This window comes from Electrona antarctica (assembly GCF_951216825.1).
Source record: "Electrona antarctica genome assembly, contig: scaffold_154, whole genome shotgun sequence".
NCBI classification, from domain to species: domain Eukaryota; kingdom Metazoa; phylum Chordata; class Actinopteri; order Myctophiformes; family Myctophidae; genus Electrona; species Electrona antarctica.
Genome location: NW_027637675.1, coordinates 126,600 through 141,407, shown reverse-complemented (window position 1 = coordinate 141,407; position 14,808 = coordinate 126,600).

Here is a 14,808-nt window from a genome sequence, read left to right as displayed (position 1 = left end):
GGACCCAATCATCACAAGGCACACAATATTTACAAGATATTCATAGTAAAATGGCTTCTTTTAGAGAGACAAATCAGGAGAAAATCTACTTTGTTATCGACCGTTCTTTATCCCAACAACAAACTATCGCGAGATTTGAGAGGAGTCCAGAACAGTCTCGATGTCCATCTGCAATTTGACGGACGAAAAATAGGGGGCTCTGGCCCCATAGAATATGTAAGCAAAGCAAAGCAAAGTTCTTTGTTTACCCAGGGTGAATGGACTAAGCTCGAGATGATTGTTTACAGCCAGACCCTGCTCATAGAACATTTCATGGTAGGGGTTCAATGCCTTGCTCAAGGGCACTTCAGCGGTGGTAATTTTAACGTGCCGGTCCAGGGATTCGAACTGGCGACCTTCCGATAACAAGACCACTCCGCAAACCGTTCGGCCACCGCTCGGCCACCGCTGCCTAAAGTGAATACTTTAAGGTGAAATGAATGGACATATTAAAAGTGAAATAAAATGTGTAATAATATAATGTTACATAACTGTCTTAGACTCTTGGTTGGGGGCTGATTTTGGAGATATTTGGAGACCATTGCTTTGTGTACCATTTCGTCTGTGTGTTAGCTAGTGTTTAATAGTTGTATTTCTCTCTACAGCACTTTGTTAACCTTGCTGTGTTTTAGCTATAGTGTTTAATAGTTGTATTTCTCTCTACAACACTTTGTTAACCTTGCGTTGTAAAATGTTCTATATACTTCATCATGTGATATAAATAGACTGCTACTACACTTCATCATTTGATATAAATAAACTGCTAGTACACTTCATCATATGATATAAATAGACTGCTAGTACACTTCATCATATGATATAGACTGCTAGTACACTTCATCATATGATAGACTGCTAGTACACTTCATCATATGATATAGACTGCTAGTACACTTCATCATATGATATAGACTGCTAGTACACTTCATCATATGATATAGACTGCTAGTACACTTCATCATATGATAGACTGCTAGTACACTTCATCATATGATATAGACTGCTAGTACACTTCATCATATGATATAAATAGACTGCTAGTACACTTCATCATATGATATAGACTGCTAGTACACTTCATCATATGATAGACTGCTAGTACACTTCATCATATGATATAGACTGCTAGTACACTTCATCATATGATATAAATAGACTGCTAGTACACTTCATCATATGATATAGACTGCTAGTACACTTCATCATATGATATAGACTGCTAGTACACTTCATCATATGATAGACTGCTAGTACACTTCATCATATGATATAGACTGCTAGTACACTTCATCATATGATATAGACTGCTAGTACACTTCATCATATGATATAGACTGCTAGTACACTTCATCATATGATATAGACTGCTAGTACACTTCATCATATGATATAGACTGCTACTACACTTCATCATATGATATAGACTGCTAGTACACTTCATCATTTGATATAAATAGACTGCTAGTACACTTCATCATATGATATAGACTGCTAGTACACTTCATCATATGATATAGACTGCTAGTACACTTCATCATATGATATAGACTGCTAGTACACTTCATCATATGATAGACTGCTAGTACACTTCATCATATGATATAGACTGCTAGTACACTTCATCATATGATATAGACTGCTAGTACACTTCATCATTTGATATAGACTGCTAGTACACTTCATCATATGATATAGACTGCTAGTACACTTCATCATATGATATAGACTGCTAGTACACTTCATCATTTGATATAAATAGACTGCTAGTACACTTCATCATTTGATATAAATAGACTGCTAGTACACTTCAAAAAAATAACAAAAACCTCAAAAATTGAATTATGAGGTTTCCTCCCGACAGCAACGATATTATATTTACATTATTTAATAAGAAACATATATTATTCAATAAGATAACAAACATACTATTTTTACAATCTTTAACACCCCCAACGCCCAGGACGAAGTTCACCGTCCTTTATATTAGTAACGCCCGACGCCCAGGACGAAGTATTGTCCAAAAGGCGAAGTTTATTGATATGAGAACGGATCGCTCCACAGGCTAGGAGCGCCTGTTGGGCAATCCTCGATGTTGCGTAAGAGTGAGACGTCATCGAAAAACTCCCTCCCCTGTTTAGCCGACGAAAACGAAAATCTAAAAACATTAATAACTCGTGATCTAAACCATCCCGTCTAATTATGAAAAAAGATCCTGTGTTAGACGGCCCTCCGCGGTCCAGTCGCTAGTCGCGATAGATTTATTCCTACCTCCCGTTGTTGTCGATCGACTCTAGAGTGGTGTGGCTATTGTTAGCTGCTACACACACATTCACAACAACATCCGGTCCGTCGGTAAAAGTGGTCCGTGTTTATAAATCGAATGGGCGCTATAATGTAATGGATTAAATAACCCCGGGCAAATTAATAAGGTAACAAACATTATTTTTACATTTTTAATAAGGTAACAAACATGTTATATTGTATGAATGTGAGATGACAAATCAACAGTGAACTTTACATACATCATTACGAAGCATTCAGGTTACCAAGCTTTCTTGGCCCAGGTACTCTAGCCTGGCTAATAAGACAGACCGAATCAGCCGTTGGCCTGCCGGCAGATTACGGTCTGGAGAGGCTCAATTGTACGCCCATTACCTACAACAGAGAACTGGTGTGGCCAATCGGGACACGGTATGCAATATGGGCGGGCTTTGGTACAGTGACGTTCAATGCTTGAGACCTGTGACTGACAGTAGCTCTGACCAATTGCGTCAAAGAGAAAATGTTTGAACCCGCCCCCCAGGAAACAAGATCCATACACAGCATCTCCAGACTCAAATACCACACGACAGTGTGATTTGAGTCTGGCTTATTAGCCAGGCTACAGGTACTCCTCCTTGGAGAGGAGAAATCCTCGCAACACCGATAAGCACATCCTGTACAGCATTACATTTTGATGGATGGAACTACAACACAGATAAGCACATCCTGTACAGCATTACATTATGATGGATGGAACTACAACACCCATAAGCCCATCCTGTACAGCATTACATTATGATGGATGGAACTACAACACCGATAAGCACATCCTGTACAGCATTACATTATGATGGATGGAACTACAACACCCATAAGCACATACTGTACAGCATTACATTATGATGGATGGAACTACGACACCGATAAGCACATCCTGTACAGCATTACATTTTGATGGATGGAACTATTTGTATTCAAAACTTTACAATCAAAGTCATTTCATCGTCAAACAGAAAACACTACTACAGGGCTATTGGACCACATTGTTCAGGGGGTCACATTGTCAGAAGCCCAAAGGGCTTAGAATTAATAATGTAACTGTACAAGTGTCCATGACCATGACAAAGGGGGGGGGGGGGGGGCATATTTAGAATGTGTGCAGGGTTGAGTACGTTGAATCTAGTTTGCATTACCACGATCTCTAATGGAGGATTTAGTTGGCGATAGTATTCAGTGTGGGGCAGACGGGGAGAGCAGTAGCTTTGTTGTTGCAAGGAAAGGAAAGGAAAGGAAAGGAAAGGAAAGGAAAGGAAAGGAAAGGAAAGGAAAGCGGTAAAATGAGACTTTAGCGGTTGTTCTAGTCTCAGATCGGTTATAACTCTATGGGGACACAGTATAACTCTATGGGGACACAGTATAACTCTATGGGGCCACAGTATAACTCTATGGGGACACAGTATAACTCTATGGGGACACAGTATAACTCTATGGGAGAGTGTAACTCTATGGGGACACAGTATAACTCTATGGGGACACAGTATAACTCTATGGGGACACAGTATAACTCTATGGGGCCACAGTATAACTCTATGGGGACACAGTATAACTCTATGGGGACACAGTATAACTCTATGGGGACACAGTATAACTCTATGGGGACACAGTATAACTCTATGGGGCCACAGTATAACTCTATGGGGCCACAGTATAACTCTATGGGGACACAGTATAACTCTATGGGGACACAGTATAACTCTATGGGGACACAGTATAACTCTATGGGGCCACAGTATAACTCTATGGGGACACAGTATAACTCTATGGGGACACAGTATAACTCTATGGGGGCACAGTATAACTCTATGGGGACACAGTATAACTCTATGGGGACACAGTATAACTCTATGGGGACACAGTATAACTCTATGGGGACACAGTATAACTCTATGGGGACACAGTATAACTCTATGGGGACACAGTATAACTCTATGGGGACACAGTATAACTCTATGGGGACACAGTATAACTCTATGGAGACACAGTATAACTCTATGGAGACACAGTATAACTATATGGGGCCACAGTATAACTCTATGGGGACACAGTATAACTCTATGGGGACACAGTATAACTCTATGGAGACACAGTATAACTATATGGGGCCACAGTATAACTCTATGGGGACACAGTATAACTCTATGGGGACACAGTATAACTATAGGGACACCGTATAACTCTATGAGGACACAGTATAACTCTATGGGGACACAGTATAACTCTATGGAGACACAGTATAACTATAGGGACACCGTATAACTCTATGAGGACACAGTATAACTCTATGGGGACACAGTATAACTCTATGGAGACACAGTATAACTCTATGGGGCCACAGTATAACTCTATGGGGACACAGTATAACTCTATGGGGGCACAGTATAACTATGCGGACACAAAAGTGACACACAGTAGGACCCGGAAGTATCTCTGGAGGGGGCACTTACGTCACGGCTAAAATACAGAATTGGCTCATCCTTAACTCCTTGCCCGTTGTTCACGTGAAAAATCGTTAAGTGATTAATTACCGTCTTCTGTGAACACCAATAATTGTCAGGGTTCTCGTTTTTTATTAATATGTTTAGATTCACTCGGTCCGCACCTCTTTGGAATAGTTTAAATATGTACCAGAGGGGGCGGGGCTTTGGAATAGTTTAAATATGTACCAGAGGGGGCGGGGCTTTGGAATAGTTTAAATATGTACCAGAGGGGGCGGGGCTTTGGAATAGTTTAAATATGTACCAGAAGGGGCGGGGCTTTGGAATAGTTTAAATATGTACCAGAAGGGGCAGGCTGGCGTTACATGTAAGACAAACGTATTTGGAATGAGAAATAGAGGGAGTTCTGTTTTTTTTTTTTTTTTATTTAATTTGTGATGCTACCAACATTTTTGTGCACAGCAACACTGTCACTGCATAGTGAGTTTTAATTGAAAACCAAACACTGCATAGTGAGTTTTAATTGTAAACCAAACACTGCATAGTGAGTTTTAATTGTAAACCAAACACTGCATAGTGAGTTTTAATTGTAAACCAAACACTGCATAGTGAGTTTTAATTGTAAACCAAACACTGCATAGTGAGTTTTAATTGTAAACCAAACACTGCATAGTGAGTTTTAATTGTAAACCAAACACTGCATAGTGAGTTTTAATTGTAAACCAAACACTGCATAGTGAGTTTTAATTGTAAACCAAACACTGCATAGTGAGTTTTAATTGTAAACCAAACACTGCATAGTGAGTTTTAATTGTAAACCAAACACTGCATAGTGAGTTTTAAATGAGGTCCTGAAGCCTTTGCCGCCAAACGAGAAGTTTTGATCATCAGAGATTAGTCCGTTTCCCAATCGGTTTTAACAAAGTTCATTGATCAATCGGTTTTAACAAAGTTCATTGATCAATCGGTTTTAACAAAGTTCATTGATCAATCGGTTTTAACAAAGTTCATTGAATTAAATATGATTTAGTTGTCATGTGATCTACCTTTTGGACAGCCCTGCACTAAGACATCATAAACCATTCAACATGTAACAATAAGGCATCTATATTAACAATAATAAATCTACTCTATAACCAGTATACACTAACTAACACATCATAAACCATCCAAAAGGTAACAATAATAAATCTATACTATATACAATAAGGTTCACTTCTTACAACAAGACTGATCAAAACATATGGACAGAAAGAAACAAAATCACACTGATCCCGTTCACCTTTTGTTTTTGTTTTTTTGTTGTTTTTGTTTGTTTTTTTGGGTTTTTTTGTTTGTTTTTTTAAACCAGGGCTGCCTGCTCCGAGGTGCAACCAGCACCAGCTATAGACCAATCCATGGAGGGGCGCCCCGGGCGCAGCCCTCACCGAGGTGCAACCAGCACCAGCTACAGCATCAGCCACACCCGGCCAACAGGGAAGGCAGCGTCCTGCCGGCCAGGTGCAGCCAACCAGCGCCGACCACACCCCAGCAACCACCGTTCTCTAGGACTGTGGTTTGTGTTCTTGGGGGACTGCAGGCCCTTAGAGGTCTCTAGGACTGTGGTTTGTGTTCTTGGTGGGACTGGAGGCCCTTAGAGGTCTCTAGGACTGTGGTTTGTGTTCTTGGTGGGACTGGAGGCCCTTAGAGGTCTCTAGGACTGTGGTTTGTGTTCTTGGGGGACTGGAGGCCCTTAGAGGTCTCTAGGACTGTGGTTTGTGTTCTTGGTGGGACTGGAGGCCCTTAGAGGTCTCTAGGACTGTGGTGTGTGTTCTTGGGGGACTGCAGGCCCTGAGAGGTCTCTAGGACTGTGGTTTGTGTTCTTGGTGGGACTGGAGGCCCTTAGAGGTCTCTAGGACTGTGGTTTGTGTTCTTGGTGGGACTGGAGGCCCTTAGAGGTCTCTAGGACTGTGGTGTGTGTTCTTGGGGGACTGCAGGCCCTTAGAGGTCTCTAGGACTGTGGTGTGTGTTCTTGGGGGACTGCAGGCCCTTAGAGGTCTCTAGGACTGTGGTGTGTGTTCTTGGTGGGACTGGAGGCCCTTAGAGGTCTCTAGGACTGTGGTTTGTGTTCTTGGTGGGACTGGAGGCCCTTAGAGGTCTCTAGGACTGTGGTGTGTGTTCTTGGGGGACTGCAGGCCCTTAGAGGTCTCTAGGACTGTGGTGTGTGTTCTTGGGGGACTGCAGGCCCTTAGAGGTCTCTAGGACTGTGGTGTGTGTTCTTGGGGGACTGCAGGCCCTTAGAGGTCTCTAGGACTGTGGTGTGTGTTCTTGGGGGACTGCAGGCCCTGAGAAGTCTCTAGGACTGTGGTGTGTGTTCTTGGGGGACTGCAGGCCCTGAGAGGTCTCTAGGACTGTGGTGTGTGTTCTTGGGGGACTGCAGGCCCTGAGAGGTCTCTAGGACTGTGGTTTGTGTTCTTGGGGGACTGCAGGACCTTAGAGGTCTCTAGGACTGTGGTTTGTGTTCTTGGGGGACTGGAGGCCCTTAGAGGTCTCTAGGACTGTGGTTTGTGTTCTTGGGGGGACTGCAGGCCCTGAGAGGTCTCTAGGACTGTGGTTTGTGTTCTTGGGGGGACTGGAGGCCCTTAGAGGTCTCTAGGACTGTGGTTTGTGTTCTTGGTGGGACTGGAGGCCCTTAGAGGTCTCTAGGACTGTGGTGTGTGTTCTTGGGGGACTGCAGGCCCTTAGAGGTCTCTAGGACTGTGGTGTGTGTTCTTGGGGGACTGCAGGCCCTTAGAGGTCTCTAGGACTGTGGTGTGTGTTCTTGGGGGACTGCAGGCCCTTAGAGGTCTCTAGGACTGTGGTGTGTGTTCTTGGGGGACTGCAGGCCCTGAGAAGTCTCTAGGACTGTGGTGTGTGTTCTTGGGGGACTGCAGGCCCTGAGAGGTCTCTAGGACTGTGGTGTGTGTTCTTGGGGGACTGCAGGCCCTGAGAGGTCTCTAGGACTGTGGTTTGTGTTCTTGGGGGACTGCAGGACCTTAGAGGTCTCTAGGACTGTGGTTTGTGTTCTTGGGGGACTGGAGGCCCTTAGAGGTCTCTAGGACTGTGGTTTGTGTTCTTGGGGGGACTGCAGGCCCTGAGAGGTCTCTAGGACTGTGGTTTGTGTTCTTGGGGGGACTGGAGGCCCTTAGAGGTCTCTAGGACTGTGGTTTGTGTGTTCTTGGGGGACTGCAGGCCCTGAGAAGTCTCTAGGACTGTGGTGTGTGTTCTTGGAGGAACTGGAGGCCCTTAGAGGTCTCTAGGACTGTGGTTTGGGTGTTATTGGGGGGACTGGAGGCCCTTAGAGGTCTCTAGGACTGTGGTGTGTGTTCTTGAGGGACTGCAGGCCCTGAGAGGTCTCTAGGACTGTGGTGTGTGTTCTTGGGGGACTGCAGGCCCTTAGAGGTCTCTAGGACTGTGGTGTGTGTGTTCTTGGGGGACTGCAGGCCCTTAGAGGTCTCTAGGACTGTGGTTTGTGTTCTTGGTGGGACTGCAGGCCCTTAGAGGTCTCTAGGACTGTGGTGTGTGTTCTTGGGGGACTGCAGGCCCTTAGAGGTCTCTAGGACTGTGGTGTGTGTTCTTGGGGGACTGCAGGCTCTTAGAGGTCTCTAGGACTGTGGTTTGTGTGTTCTTGGTGGGACTGCAGGCCCTGAGAGGTCTCTAGGACTGTGGTTTGTGTTCTTGGTGGGACTGCAGGCCCTTAGAGGTCTCTAGGGCTGTGGTTTGTGTTCTTGGGGGACTGCAGGCCCTGAGAAGTCTCTAGGACTGCCTTTGCATCCTGCCTAGGGTCCTCCTACGTCTCACTCTTGTGAATCACACAGTGACTACATAATGCAGTCAGAACATGGACAGACAGTGACTGCATAATGCAGTCAGAACATGGACAGACAGTGACTGCATAATGCAGTCAGAACATGGACAGACAGTGACTACATAATGCAGTCAGAACGTGGACAGACAGTGTCTGCATAATGCAGTCAGAACGTGGACAGACACACAGCGTGGCTGATGTTGGCGCGTCGCTCCGAGCATCAACGCTGCTTTCAGAGATCCACCTCATACAGGTGGGCTCCTGCCTCTCCGTTTAGCACCTCCGTGTAGGTCTCTGTCCTCCTGGTGGTCTGTCTCTGCTCTGGGTCCAACTGGTAGGCCTACGTCATCATAGTCTGGGTCTACTGTGGCTCCACCTGGTAGGCCTACGTCATCATAGTCTGGGTCTACTGTGGCTCCACCTGGTAGGCCTACGTCATCATAGTCTGGGTCTACTGTGGCTCCACCTGGTAGCCCTACGTCATCATAGTCTGGGTCTACTGTGGCTCCACCTGGTAGCCCTACGTCATCATAGTCTTGGTCTACTGTGGCTCCACCTGGTAGCCCTACGTCATCATAGTCTGGGTCTACTGTGGCTCCACCTGGTAGGCCTACGTCATCATAGTCTGGGTCTACTGTGGCTCCACCTGGTAGGCCTACGTCATCATAGTCTGGGTCTACTGTGGCTCCACCTGGTAGGCCTACGTCATCATAGTCTGGGTCTACTGTGGCTCCACCTGGTAGCCCTACGTCATCATAGTCTGGGTCTACTGTGGCTCCACCTGGTAGCCCTACGTCATCATAGTCTGGGTCTACTGTGGCTCCACCTGGTAGCCCTACGTCATCATAGTCTGGGTCTACTGTGGCTCCACCTGGTAGCCCTACGTCATCATAGTCTGGGTCTACTGTGGCTCCACCTGGTAGCCCTACGTCATCATAGTCTGGGTCTACTGTGGCTCCACCTGGTAGCCCTACGTCATCATAGTCTGGGTCTACTGTGGCTCCACCTGGTAGCCCTACGTCATCATAGTCTGGGTCTACTGTGGCTCCACCTGGTAGGCCTATGTCATCATAGTCTGGGTCTACTGTGGCTCCACCTGGTAGGCCTACATCATCATAGTCTGGGTCTACTGTGGCTCCACCTGGTAGGCCTACGTCATCATAGTCTGGGTCTACTGTGGCTCCACCTGGTAGCCCTACGTCATCATAGTCTGGGTCTACTGTGGCTCCACCTGGTAGCCCTACGTCATCATAGTCTGGGTCTACTGTGGCTCCACCTGGTAGGCCTACGTCATAATACTGGTGGTACTCTGTCTCTTCAGAAGCAACACGGTTATAAACAGCGACATCTCGTACATCTATCCTCTGGTATTGTGTATTCTGCTTTTCAACACGGCTATAAACAGCGACGTCTTGTACAGCTATCCTCTGGTATTGTGTATTCTGGTATTCACCACTAGGTCCATTCTGGTATTCACCACTAGGTCCATTCTGGTATTCACCACTAGGTCCATTCTGGTATTCACCACTAGGTCCATTCTGGTATTCACCACTAGGTCCGGCTTCAGCGACTCTTTGTAGACCTATCTCCTCGTACAGGTGTTGGTCGTCTTGTTGTCCACCGGGCCCGGCAGCTTCAGCATCAGAACCAATGCAGCCATACAAATCCATCTCCACGTTCTCCTGCCTTAAACTCTGATAAACCGCCTCGGTGTTCTGCGGTCGTGCGCGGCGCCCTCTGGTGACCTGGAGAAACACGGCAACAACAAACTTCAATTTACTGGATCAGATGATGTGTCTCTCTTAAATACAAACAGTGTGAGTGCTTCTTTTACATTCCAGTCTTGTATGGAATGAGGATGAACAATTACCTTCCAGAGACGATAGAGGCCACTGATTATCACTGTGAGCAGCAGCACTGTGACCGTACATGTGATGATGATGATGGATGTCAGAGGAGAAGCTGAGAGAGAAAGAACATCATGTAAAGAACAGATCTGAGTACAAAATGTCCACTTTGTGGACGCTGGGGGCGTGTTCTCTCCTCCGCATCATCAGCACACATACCCTAGGTGGGGTTGGCGAAAGGGCCGTTCTGTGTGGAGTTTGCATGTTCTCCCCGTGTCCCCTAGGTATAGGTATACCCTCACATGTTCTCCCCGTGTCCCCTAGGGTAGTTACCCTCACATGTTCTCCCAGTGTCCCCTAGGGTAGGTACCCTCACATGTTCTCCCCGTGTCCCCTAGGGTAGTTACCCTCACATGTTCTCCCCGTGTCCCCTAGGATAGTTACCCTCACATGTTCTCCCAGTGTCCCCTAGGGTAGGTACCCTCACATGTTCTCCCAGTGTCCCCTAGGATAGTTACCCTCACATGTTCTCCCAGTGTCCCCTAGGGTAGGTACCCTCACATGTTCTCCCTGTGTCCCCTAGTGTAGGTACCCTCACATGTTCTCCCCGTGTCCCCTAGGGTACATACCCTCACATGTTCTCCCCGTGTCCCCTAGGGTAGGTACCCTCACATGTTCTCCCCGTGTCCCCTAGGGTAGTTACCCTCACATGTTCTCCCCCTGTCCCCTAGGGTAGGTACCCTCACATGTTCTCCCTGTGTCCCCTAGGGTAGTTACCCTCACATGTTCCCCCCGTGTCCCCTAGGGTAGCTACCCTCACATGTTCTCCCCGTGTCCCCTAGGGTACGTACCCTCACATGTTCTCCCCGTGTCCCCTAGGGTAGGTACCCTCACATGTTCTCCCTGTGTCCCCTAGGGTAGTTACCCTCACATGTTCTCCCTGTGTCCCCTAGGGTAGTTACCCTCACATGTTCCCCCCGTGTCCCCTAGGGTAGCTACCCTCACATGTTCTCCCCGTGTCCCCTAGGGTACGTACCCTCACATGTTCTCCCCGTGTCCCCTAGTGAGGGTAGCTACCCTAGGGGACACAGGGGAGAACATGCAAACTCCACACAAAGAAAATATAATAAAATGTGCACTTGATATAAATTGCTAAGCATTTCTGAATCCATGTCATGTTTACGGTTTGCGTGCTTGAGTGAGTTTCATACTGTGACTTGAAAAGCACATACCTGTGACAGTGAGAGAGACAACATCGCTCTCAGAGGAGAAGTTATGGTTAAAAACATAGATGCGGTAAGAGCAGACGTAGCTTCCCTGGTGGGCGTGGTCTGCCTTAGAAAACTGGAAGTTGGCATACAGGACGTTGTCAGAGTGATTGACAGCTGGTTGGGTGTAGTTCTGTGTCGTGTTGGATGCAGTGAAGTTGAAGGTTGTGTCGGATGCAGTGAAGTTGAAGGTTGTGTCGGATGCAGTGAAGTTGAAGGTTGTGTCGGATGCAGTGAAGTTGAAGGTTGTGTCGGGTTCAGTGGGGTAGACCGTTGTGTCGGGTTCAGTGGGGTAGACCGTTGTGTCGGGTTCAGTGGGGTAGACCGTTGTGTCGGGTTCAGTGGGGTAGACAGTCGTGTCGGATGCAGTGAAGTTGAAGGTTGTGTCGGATGCAGTGAAGTTGAATGTCGTGTCGGATGCAGTGAAGTTGAAGGTTGTGTCGGATGCAGTGAAGTTGAATGTCGTGTTGGATGCAGTGGGGTCTGCTGTAGGAGACAGGACGTTGTCAGAGTGATTGACAGCTGTCTGGGTGTGGTCAGAGTGATTGACAGCTGGCTGGGTGTAGGTGCGTGTGATGTCGGGTCCAGTGAAGATCAGCTGGAAGAAGCCTCCTGGGTACTGTGGCCGGATGGAGCAGCTGACGGTGAAGCTGGAACCCTCCATCACCTGCTGCTGGCCCTCGGAAACCCCCTTTATGGAACCCTCCATCACCTGCTGCTGGCCCTGGGAAACCCCCTTTATGGAACTCTCCATCACCTGCTGCAGCCCCTGCTGCTGGCCCTGGGAAACCCCCTTTATGGAACCCTCCATCACCTGCTGCTGGCCCTGCTGCCTGCCCTGGGAATCCCCCTTTATGGAGATTACGAAGGCAATGCTTGGCTTAAACAGCATATCTGTAACAAGACAGAGGTAACGGGGTTGAAACAACAGCTTTATACACACAGAGGTAACTGGGTTGAAACAACAGATTTATATACACAGAGGTAACAGGGTTGAAACAACAGATTTATATACACAGAGGTAACGGGGTTGAAACAACAGATTTATACACACAGAGGTAACAGGGTTGAAACAACAGATTTATACACACAGAGGTAACGGGGTTGAAACAACAGATTTATACACACAGAGGTAACAGGGTTGAAACAACAGATTTATACACACAGAGGTAACGGGGTTGAAACAACAGATTTATACACAGAGGTAACGGGGTTGAAACAACAGATTTATACACACAGAGGTAACGGGGTTGAAACAACAGATTTATATACACAGAGGTAAAGGGGTTGAAACAACAGATTTATACACACAGAGGTAACGGGGTTGAAACAACAGATTTATATACACAGAGGTAACGGGGTTGAAACAACAGATTTATACACAGAGGGAGGTAACTGGGTTGAAACAACAGATTTATATACACAGATGTAACGGGGTTGAAACAACAGATTTATATACACAGAGGGAAAGGAGATTAAGGTCAAGTTAGAGACAACCAGGCTACAGATTGATAAATATACCATTTATCTGCAACCAGCCTACAGATTGACGGACGGACAATAAGAGAATACAAATGTCACTGGTGAAGTCATGGTTTTACCTGAACATACCACCTCCAGTCTGGCAGTGGAACTGCCAGCCTCCTTCGTTCCACACTCCTTCAGTGAAGACTCAGAACCAACACAGGACGATGAAATCCACCAAACACGTTCATATGTAGAACCAGAAGTCCTTTCTGTTGAAACGGCAGAGCCGCAGTGCAGCTGTCGACACACTACAGATGATGACTTCCAGTTCCAGTCAGACCAACCATCCGCTGGTCTCCACTCTCCCTGGTGTTGCATCTCTACTATACCAATACACCTAGTGCTGCCTCCCACCAACCTGACATCATCAGACTCTGTACAGAGACAAGAGAATGAACAGTAACAATTTATATTACTTTCATTATGAAATTATCACAAAGCAATAGTGTCACTGTGACTTGACTTTTACCTGAGCAGGAGAGTCCAACGGTCTTGTAAGGTGAGCTGGTGTTTCTAGTCGAGTTTGAGGAGAGTCCAACGGTCTTGTAAGGTGAGCTGGTGTTTCTAGTTGAGTTTGAGGAGAGTCCAACGGTCTTGTAAGGTGAGCTGGTGTTTCTAGTTGAGTTTGAGGTGAGTCCAACGGTCTTGTAAGGTGAGCTGGTGTTTCTAGTTGAGTTTGAGGTTCCACAGTCCAGGAGAGCAGACTCACTGCCTTCACACTGGAACTCTTTGGTCCACGTTGAAACATTGCCCTCTCCATAGAGCGCCCCCTGGAGGACTGAAGGAGCCCCACAGCCTAACTGCCTACAGACCACCTCTGCCTCCTGCTGGTCAAAGTCACCTTCACGCACTGAGACCCATGACTGATTAGACTTCACCTCCACTCTGCCTGAACACTGACTAGAGCCATTCACCAACCTCACTGACCCTGGAGAGAGAGAGAGAGAGAGAGAGAGAGAGAGAGAGAGAGTGAGAGGGGTAGAGATAATACAATATTAGAAGACATAAAATAATGTATTAAAAATTGATATAGTGAGAAACAAATATATAGGCTATATAAGATATCATAGACAGATACATTATCCTATCAATACGCAACAGTGTGTGTGTGTGTGTGTGTGTGTGTGTGTGTGTGTGTGTGTGTGTGTGTGTGTGTGTGTGTGTGTGTTTGTGTGTGTGCGCGTGTGTGTGTGTGGCTCCATTGACCAGACAGCGTTTCTTTGTAAAACACTGAATAAATGACTGCAGTGGAAGTAGTTTGTTACCTGAACAGATCACCTCCAGTACGTAGAAGGAAGTAGCGGACATCTTTGTTCCACACTCCTTCAGTGAAGACTCAGACCCCACACAGGAAGCTGTCATCCTCCAGGACGGTTTATGTGTAACACTAGAACTCCTTTCTGTTGAAACGGCAGAGCCGCAGTCTAGCTGTCGACACACTACAGCTGCTGAGCTCCGGTTCCAGTCGGACCAACCATCCGCTGGTCTCCACTCTCTCTGGTGTTGCATCTCCAGTATGCCAGAACACGTACTGGGTCCTCCCA